Source organism: Cydia strobilella, chromosome 26 (genome assembly GCF_947568885.1).
Source record: "Cydia strobilella chromosome 26, ilCydStro3.1, whole genome shotgun sequence".
Taxonomy (NCBI): Eukaryota; Metazoa; Arthropoda; class Insecta; order Lepidoptera; family Tortricidae; genus Cydia; species Cydia strobilella.
In genome coordinates this window covers 7850648-7861956 of record NC_086066.1, presented here as the reverse complement: position 1 = coordinate 7861956, position 11309 = coordinate 7850648, and positions in this window count along the sequence as shown.

Here is an 11309-nt window from a genome sequence, read left to right as displayed (position 1 = left end):
AATGGGCCAATGGGGTTGGCAACTGTCAAAGGTTTGCAGAGATGGCGCCATCATAGTTTTTTTTTTTATCTTTATTTATTTATAGAGGGTTTTAAGTTTTAAACAAATGCCACCCTCATAGTGGCTCTCTAAAAAAACTACAACAGACTAACTTTCACTATTTCTAAGTTGAATGATGTCTTTGACCATATTATAAAGAAGCCCAGCCTCTTCTGAGGCTGGACAAGCCAGGATACTATTGACCCTGCCGAGGTCATAGCACCTGACATTAAGCAGTGCTAATTATGATGTTAGCTTGCCCCTTTTTCTATGAGATTTGGCTTAAAGGGCTGGCATCCAGGGCATAAAAAAAAACAAAAAATGGACACAATTCTAGGGATTGACAGGGCAAGCTATGCTGGCGCCATCTGCTAATAATTTCGGCCGGCCAACCCCATTCCAAAACCATTCGCCGTAGTCTATTTTGCCGTAGCAAGCTAAAACCACGGCTAAAACGCTTAGTGGCTTACGCTGCTTGCGTAAGTAGTCCGCGCAAGTGAAGATGTAAAGTTGTTGGACAGGCGTCAACATGAATCCTATCCAAGAGTCGTAAATACCGTAACTATGGATGGTATAGAAAGGATGCCAATCTCTTATGGCAGAATTGTTGCAAAAGTGACCGCTTTCAGCTTTAAATAATAGTTCCTAATCTCTCCGGTGGCGCTAGTAAGGCTCTGGGACATGAGTATAACATGAACCATATAAGGCAACAAATAACCCGACCAAGTTACGTAGGTTGTTTTTAGTAGTATTTCGGTGTATGGTGGCGCCGCCTAATTACTGTTTTTTGATGGACACTATTCATACATAGAGTTTTGGCTCCTTTATATAGTCTCCATGACCGTAACATTATAGTAAAACAAAATGAACAATGTGCTTATTTCTTAGAAAAAAATAGCAGTATTTACTTGATTCGGGCATTCAGAACGTACCCTGTAACACCACAGAATAAATAATAGTACTACCGTACAGAAAGGAAACTTCTAACAAAACTAAAAATGACAGGTCTGTGTACAGAACCGAAGTTTGACAGCGATTCAGGGACGAATTACGCTGTCCCTTTCTAATGTATGGCACTATCCCTTTCGGCTATTCTGCGGTTGTCAAAATTCAAGTCATTATCTTATCTGTGGTCGTGCACGCAAACACGCAAAGGGACGTCAAGTTGTGCCAACCGTAATAATGAGAGCTATCGTTTTTTTGATCACCAGTTGGCGCCTTTGTTGATGGTGGTCCAAAAGACTATAGAAAAGCTGTCAGTCATTGAAGTGATAAGTGACATTTGACATTTCGAACTATGGAAAAGACCACCATCTACACTAGCGCCCCTAGCGGCGAATTCATACGCGTTAGCCCTCATTGCTCGAGCTCGGAGCAATGCTGAGCCGAACGGAGCCGAGTTTGCCCGAAGCGAGGAGTTTCGCACCCCTGGTAACACTGACATATTATTAATCTGTGGTAACACTGTCACTAATGTCACTTTTAGAAAAGCTGTTTGTGATGTTTGTCGTTAAACAAAATATTGCAATGATTTAATAAGTTTATCAAGATGTATTACTTTTGCGCAATATGTATGATTAACACCGAAACCCTAATTGATTTAAACCCCAAATGCCGTCGTCTTTTTGAGGGGTTGGTATCTCCATTCATAGAAATTGTAAGTATATTTTTGCATTTATACACTTTATTATTATTATTTATGTTGCAGCATTAGTATTTTGTATTATCGTAAATACGAGGGGCGTTCAATAAATTCTCGATATTGATATCTTACAACCTTTTTGAGTATTTCTTTTGTTACTGGCCACTAAGAGTCATTCATAGACTTAAAAAAAATAAGTAAAATTCAAACCGATATGTTCTTGTTTTTCTGCAATTGCCGAACAAACGTGAGCACCATGAGCGATTTAACAATGTTAATTAAATTAGAGCATCGAGCCGTAATAAAATTCTTGACCAATCAGGGTAAAAATCAAAAAACTATAAAAGAAGAAATGGATTGTGTTTACCGTGAGTCTGCTCCTTCTTTATCTGCCATTCAAAAGTGGTCAAGTGAATTTAAACGTGGGAGAGAGAGTATTGAAGATGATCCTAGACCAGGCCGGCCTGCAGTAGCTACTTCACAAGAAAATATTATCAAAGTGGAAAAACTTATATTGGAAGACGGCCGAGTGAAGGTAAAATCAATAGCTCAAATAACCGGTCTTTCTGTTGGTACCATACATGATATTATCCATTACCATCTTAATATGTCAAAAGTAAGTGCGAGATGGGTTCCGCGAATGCTGACACCGGTTCAAAAAGATATGCGAGTAGCTTGTCGTTCCGATTTTATTGACCTGTGCAGTGAAAATCCTGATGAGGTGCTGCAAAAGATAGTTACTGGAGATGAAACCTGGGTTCATTATTATGACCCAGAAAGTAAACAGGAGTCCATGCAGTGGCACGTTAAGGGTACAGCTCATCCCAAGTAGTTCAAGGTCATCCCTTCAGCTGGCAAGGTCATGGCCACAATATTTTGGGATTGTGAAGGAATATTACTGATCGATTACAAACAAAAGAGTGTAAATATCACAGGACAGTACTACGCTAATATTCTAAGTCAATTAAGGGGTGCAATCAAAGACAAGAGGCGAGGAAAATTAACCAAAGGTGTTCTGCTTCTGCATGACAACGCCCCTGTGCATACTGCTCATATTGCCAAGGCGGCTATTCTTGAATCTGGGTTTGAAACTATTACTCACCCACCGTATAGTCCGGACTTAGCCCCCAGTGACTTCTTTTTGTTCCCCAATCTTAAAAAGGATCTGCGTGGAAATCGATTTTCTGACGATGAAGCGTTGAAGGCGGCAGTGGAGGAGCATTTTGACACCAAAGATAAAAATTATTTTTATGAGGGATTAAAAAAAATAATAGATCGATCTTTTTAAGTGTATCAACATAGGGGGGGAGTATATTGAAAAATAAAAATATTAAACTTATCGTATTTGTTTGTTTTCATTCACATACCGAGAATTTATTGAACGCCCCTCGTAGATGTTACTTTATGTCATAAACATCGTCATATCATAAATTTCACCTATCGTATATAGTACAGTGTCATATCTAGGTATATTGTACAGAATGTTCAAAAATATCTGAACATGCACACTACCTTGGGATTTTAAGGCATGTTCTGATATTGGTTACACTCATAGGCATAGTATATACAAGTTGTTATAGACGCGCCACCCAGCGACCCGGGGGTAAGAGAAAGAGTATTCATATAAAATTTGGGCAGCATAGGATTTTTTCTCTTTCAGTCTTATAAATTTCAGTATTTCGCCATCGCCTCCTACCTATGATGCCACCCGGTCGGTGATAAGGACAAAGCATGGCACTATTTTCTCTTTCCTCTTATATGTAGGAATCGCAATAAGACTATCTTTCTCTATCAAAGAGTGTCAGGCCCTTGGTTACACTCAATTTAGCATATGAATACCTTGAAAGTGAAATGAACCGCATTTCATGTGTATCTTTGTCACTCAACTGTACAGTAGTGATAAAGAGCACTAATAAATGATCAGCATCCTTCCTCAGCCCAGCTTGCATAGCTGAAGAGTACTTGCATAAGTCGGGCTAAATACACTTGTTACATTATAATAAATAAAATAAGGCTTTATTGCTGTTTAACACAATAATAATATGTTTTAAGTGGGTTCCTTTACACTATATTTCTTTAATACTACATTATATGTATATTTCTTAACTAAGTTGATCGGCAACCGGTTTTCGTCTCCTCCTTTTTACAGCTTGTCCTTCAACATAGGCCTCCTCTAAATCTGTCCATTTTGTTCTGTCCTTTGCAGTTCGTCTCCATGTTGGGCCAGCTATTTTCCGTTATGTCGTCTTCCCAACGTTTGAATTGTCCTCCTTCATTTCTTTTCCCGTCCCGCGGGTACCATTCTGTTATTAATCTTGTCCACTTTTCTGTTCTTTCCCTTAACATATGTCCTGTCCATCTCCATTTTAATCGTTTGTAAACAGATTGAATGTTTTTGAATTTAGTTTTATTCTTTATAATTTGTAGACTAATCTTATCTCTGCGTATTACTCCTAGAACACTTCTTTCCATTCCATTTTGACACACTTTAATTTTATTTATTTGTTGTTCGGTCAGTGCCCATGTTTGGAATTACATGTTACATAATACAATATATTGGCAACCTACCAATGAGACGGAGGTGGCGGAGCTGAGATGAACGAATAGCGTTAATTGTAATCCACAACTCTGCCTTGCTGGATTATAACCATTGCTATTAACTTGTTGATTTCTGCATGTCTCCGATCATCACCTCAGTGTGAAAGCAGCTTAAGTGTAGGTAATAGGTTATATGAAGGTGTTTTGTCAAATTGAAATCCAACTTTGTTGATGTTCTTGTGATTCTATAGAATGACTCCACTTGATCTGACTGTAAATCAATATGTGACGTTTTCAACCAAGAAGAAACTGAAGAAAGGCCAGGTCAAGAGCACCCTAAACCGGCGAGCGTGTATGAGGAATGTTATGAAAGTGAAGGAAGCGAAAGAGGTATGTCAGGATCGTAGCAAGTGGAAATCCGTGGTCTCTGCCTACCCCTCCGGGAAATAGGCGTGATTATATGTATGTATGTATGTATGTTCAACCAAAAGGTACCACATTGTCGCTTGTCGATAAGGTTGATTTCGAATTGATGCTATATGGAAATAGCGCCTTACTGACAAGCGACAACAAGTACCCTTTTGGTTGAAAATGGCACATATGTTTATCATCCTGAGGTCAATGGGTCAATGTAAAGTGGAGTTCATAGAAAAGACAAATAATTTAAACAAACTACTTTCATTTCTTCATAATCTTGCATATTTTGTGGACAACCATGATTTTATTAACAGTTTATATACTTATTCCTTTTATTTATATCAATTAGTAGTTAAAATAAATGTTAATTATTTAATTTTCAATGAAAACAACCATCATAAAATTTTTAGGTTATACATCAAATGCTCACAAAATCTATCATATTAGTTTACATTATTTGTCTTTAACTACACTTTAACTATCTATGTGATTGGAACAACTGTACATCTGAGTAAAAGAACAAAACATAAAAACAGAGGCTTCCTTTTTAGACTGCTTCAAAACAAAACATAAGTTACATATTACAACAACAAACAAACATTTGATTTTACTAAATATTGTGCTTTTTGGTATTAACAGAAAGTAAATAATCTATATAACATATTATAACACAATCAATATTAACAGAAAGTAAACAAGCAATATTTTTTTTTTGTATATTTACATTTAATTTACATTGGTCATGTAAGCATAACCTGTAATTTATATTATCAATAAACTATGAGTATGAGTATCTGAGATATAAGAACACAGATAGTTACATGGATTTGTTTGTTTACATTTGTTTTCATAATTTATTGATAATATTAATTATAGGTTAGGCATATATCACTACATAGTATAAAGCAAAGTCGCTTCCTGCTGTCTGGATGGATGTCTGTCCCTATGTATGCTTAGATCTTTAAAACTACGCAACGGATTTTAATGCGGTTTTTTTAATAGATAGAGTGATTTAAGAGGAAGGTTTATATGTATAATACATCAGCATTGCACCCCGGGGTGGGTCGCTAGTGAGTAATATAAATTAAAGGCCAATATACAAGATTCATAAATTTAACAAATTTTAATAAATAAAACTAGTCAATTGTTGCGACATTATTACTATTAGCTGTACTTTTGAAAATTTTGAGGTCAAATTTAATATTCTTCGACAGTATATACTTTGATACTACAGTTCGATGGGCCGATGTACAGTAACAATACTGAACGCTTAGCACCTTTGCATACAGACTTCTATGCGGGGGGATCACTTTTCTCTATAGCTGGCTGTACTAACCAAACATTCTGCTTTTGTATCAGTTTTGTACTAAAATGACAGATGACAGAGAAAATGAAGTTTCAGAAAACAAAACTGTAAAGGATTTGCCACACTGGATGCGTTCTGCTGTCAGCGGTCAGGTCAAACCCGCATTATGTATGAACAGCATTGACAGCAGCCTTTGAAGTTGAAGTTTGCCCTGACCGCTGCTCGCAGAACGCACCCAGCATGGCAAATCCTTTAAGTCTGATATAGATTATTTTCAATTAATTCATTTAATCATTGCTTTGTGTGTACAAAAAGATCTTATGATTATTATATTATGTAACACAACCCTGTAAGGGCACTGCAATAAGATTACAAACTACTCAACTACTTCACTTAATAACACTATTACACTATTTAATATATTTACATGTAATAACTGGCCATATATAAGGGTGGCAGAGAGCTCGACACTAGTGAATATTAGAATTATTTCACATGTCAACACATTATTTATATTTAATACGATCACACATTGTTATTATATAAATGAAAACCACAAAACATTACTTAGGTACTAGTACTTACAAAGAATAATTATATCAAGGTACATTTTTATATTTGGTCAAATTATTTCAACAGAAATAACTCAGACTTATTTATATTACATTTAATTACATATAAATATATATTTTTCATTATCAAAAAGATTAAAAGTAACTTATTTCTGTCACATGTAGTCATTATGAATATTTTGTTTTTTAATCTAAAATTAAGTCTGGAATAAATAAATAGATAAATGACAACCTTACACTAAATTTGGTGCTATATAATTATTTTACCTTCTAAACATTGGGCTTTGGCAAGTAATCAGGTGGTCTCATCCTCATCTCAGATGGCAGATCTTACTATTGATTCTATTTAGCAGTGTTTATAGTACTAACTATGATTAAGAAACTGGGTTCTTCAAGAAATAAAACTATGAAAACGGATTATATCGCGTATATAAATTCAATATACGCGATATAATCCGTTTTCATAGTTTTATTTCATGGGTTCTTCAAGTCAAACATTACAGTAACATAAAAAATACACTGAAATCCAATTAAAAGCATTCATTTATTGCAAGCTTTTTATTAACTTGCATCTATGTATGTTTGTAAGGGTCAAATCTTGCAAGTTAAATTTGACCTACTTCCTGACTTCCAATCCAATGAAGCTGAAAATTTGCATACATATGTAAGTCGGGTGACAATACAATATTATTGTACCATCGAGCTGATCTGATGATGGAGACAGGAGGTGGCCATACTCTGTGATAAAGATTAAACAACAAAACCTAATATTGTTTGTAGTTTTTAGAATTTTTTTTTTTTTTTTTTATTACAAAAAGGCAAGCACTTGACCGCAATCTCACCTGATGGTAAGTGCCGATGCAGTCTAGGATGGATCATGCTTACCTAAAAGATGTCTATTCACTCTTGATTTAAAAAGATCAGAATTGTCTCGATGAGTATTAGTTTATCTGTGGAAAGATACCCGGGATAGATATATAGATAGATAGATATCAGGGATTAAAGCTTGTATCAAAAATGAAATTTTTGCCTAAAACTTATGTAAATATTAGTTTCTAAATAAGTAATGTGTAAAGGATGTTGTAACTGGTATCATCATTTAATTTAGTATATAAAAAATGTGTAAAAATACTAAGAATGTCCTGTTGATATTAATTAAGATACTAAAACGGGTTACTCACGTTATTTAAGTTGAAGACTTACTTACTTAACAGTTATGTTGAGTAATCTTTGACTTAAAGTGAGTGACCCCGTTTTAATATATTTAACATGTCTATGTCTGGCGGAAGATTTGTTATTATAATCTTATGTTACTATAATGTCCTGTGTGCAGAAGGTGTGTTTGAAATCCTGCCGTATTCTGCTATGCTGGGATTGCAACCAGCTGTTCAGCGCGATGCTGAAATTTCAGCAGACAATGGTCAAAGGAGTGAGGAATCTGGTCGCTCTCCAGAAACGTTCCAACATGGTAAGTTCTATTTATTTAAAATTTGACTCTGGCAACATGGGGCATAATACAAGCACTTTATAGACTAACATAGATATATAATTTATAAAGTTAAAACTAAGCACTATTTATTTAAATAAATAAATATTATAGGGACATTCTTACACAAATTGACTAAGTCCCACGGTAAGCTCAAGAAGGCTTGTGTTGTGGGTACTCAGACAACGATATATATAATACCTATACAAATACTTAAATACATTGAAAACATCCATGACTCAGGAACTGCTCATCACACAAATAAATGCCCTTACCGGGATTCGAACCCAGGACCATCGGCTTCACAGGCAGGGTCACTACCCACTAGGCCAGACCGGTCGTCGGACGGTTATTTACGTTGCACTAGCTGTGGTGTGGTAACTTTAAATATATAGCTCGTCTCAGTAATATTTATGTATTGTCGCAGACATACCACAACCTGCCATTAGTCATCAAGAGTCACACTGACCTCCTGTTACCAGTGGTCAATGAGGAGAACGTCGTCACAACAAATAGTGTCTTTCTTGTAAGTACTACCTAGGGCCCGTTTCTCAAAAGCTTGCAACTTGTAATACAAGCGGATGTCACTTTTTGACAGCTCTTCTTAGAAAGGGACTTCCACTTGTATTACAAGCTACAAGCTTTTGAGAAACGGGCCCCTGCCCAAGACTTCGATGATGATTTCCATTATATAAAATCTATGTCCTTCTTAATCAAATTTTTTGTGTAATTCAACATTTAGACTGGATACATCTCTGACAAAGTATCTAATATTTTATTGATTCCATATTTGTAATTGTTTTTTGTAAATTTTGGTTTTGTATTGCTTGTAAAAATTGACATGTAAAAGTGCCCCTGTGGCCTATTTGCTGAATAAATGTTTGAATTAGATCCATAAAAATAGTTTTGATGAGTTAATTCCCAGCATGCTGGAAATCATTTATTGTATTGGTATATGTTTAATAATTCAATAATAACAAAGAGGATATAGGATAGAGAGAGAGATATATATATATATAATTTTTTTGATATTTTTAGTTTTAGTTTTAATCGTGTGTCAATAGATGGCAGTAAATTTACTGTGTCTACAAAATTTACTATGACAGTACGCCTCTATCCTATATATTCTCTTTGCTCGTACCATGGACGAATAAAACAAAAAGACCAACAACGTCTACACTAAATCGCGTTCCTCCAATATTCAGGTTACTGCCAGATGGCGACACTAACGCTGCAGGCATGCTGCAGATCTCAGTTTCCATCCATTTCGTTCGGTGCTTAAACGTCTGCTCTCTGGTTCGGGTCTGGCAGCGCCATCTATTGAACTAAAGTTGAATTATTTTGAAGTAGGTCTTACGACAGCCTCTTGTAAAAATGACTCAACTTCATTCCTATAGATGGCGCTGAATATTAGAGGAACGCACGCGTACTCGCGTATAGTCCATCTATAGAAAATCCTATATATACAGTCACCATCAGATATATCGGAGCGGCCGAGGTGCTCAAAAATATCAGAATACGCACTAACACCTTGACAAAAGAGGCGTGTTCAGATATTTGTGAGCACCTAGGCCGCTCCGATATATATGTAAAGTATGTTATCTTCATACAACGCACCGCGCGCGCCTTGTATGTGTGCGCCATAGTATCTCAGTGCGCCAGTAAAGATTTTGTTTGAGTGTGCGTGCGGCGACGCATAGATACTTATGGCGCACACATACAAGTCGCGCGCGGTGCGTTTGTATGAAGATAACGTAATTTGCCCTGTTTATACTATGACTGTACTGATTTGTGTTGTTGTGATGTTTATATTTCTCTACACTTTCAGATTGACCAGCCGGTTGATGCCATAGACGCGTCAAAAGGAAAACCTAAAAGGAAAGTCACAGTTTTCCGTTTGAATAAAGCTACAAACGCTGCTAATGTGAGTATATATTGAGGTCCATTGATAACGAGGTCCATTAAGAGTGGCACTTTTCCTTCCCAATGGAAAATTGCTCACATTATACCAATCCACAAATCGGGCGACAACAGTCACTGTAACAATTATAGGCATATTAGTATACTATCAGCATTTTCTAAATTATTTGAATCATGAAATAAAACTATGAAAACGGATTATATCGCGTATATTGAATTTATAATACATCCCGACGTTTCGAACTCTTTACAGCGTTCGTGGTCAACGGGTGACGCGCGGGTGAGTCACCCGTTGACCACGAACGCTGTAAAGAGTTCGAAACGTCGGGATGTATTATAAATTCAATATACGCGATATAATCCGTTTTCATAGTTTTATTTCATGAGTAACTATCGCGGTAACCGAAGACAATATTATTTGAATCAGTTATGTATAATTGCTTTTTCTCTCATTTTAAAACCATCATCTCTCCCTTTCAACATGGCTTTGTTTCTAATAGATCGACGGTTAGCAATCTACTAATTTACAAAATTTATATCTGTGGTGCAAATCGAATGATTGCTATTAGACTTTCTCCAGGTGCTATTTTTTTTTTTTTTTCGAATAAAAAATCCATATTATTATTAGTACAAGGCACAGCAAAACTTATAAATCTATGTTAGTGATAAAAATAAAATAAAAACAAAAACACAAAACTAAACTTACTCTAGCTGTTGTTACTAAGTCCACGCAGACGAAGTCGCGGGCAAAAGCTAGTGGACATATAAAACTTTCATTTCGGTTCAGTGGTACAGCTGAAATCAAGTTAGAATAGTTAGAAATAGGAAAAAATTCTAACAAAAAATAATATGGAGATGGAGAGCGCCTGCATTTTTAAAATGTTGATGTTTCCATACTAACAAACTTGGCATATTGGTGGCTATACCTCGTTTTTGTAACATTGGAAAAGGGGTAAACAATCTTGACGTGTATTTTTATTGAAAATGGGCTTATAAAAAAAGTTACAGCGAATATATAACAATTATATAGCAAGTATACATATTTACATTATTTTGGTTTCATCATCACTACATAGTATAAAACAAAAGTCGCTTTCTGCTGTCTGTCTGTCCCTATGTATGCTTAGATCTTAAAAACTACGCAACGGATTTTAATGCGGTTTTATTAGTAGATAGAGTGATTTTTGTTGTGTGTGAGTGAGTTTTGTTGTACTTACTAACACTATATGGATCAAAATTCTTCTTCCTCCTCGCCTTTTCCCGTTATACGGGGTCGGCTTTCCTTATTCCGAGTCTCCAGGCAGTTCTAATCTGAGCGTCTTCCTTACGTAAGTCTAGGCTTATCCCTCTCAATAATTTTTGTCCATGAGGTAAGTGGTCTTCCTCGTC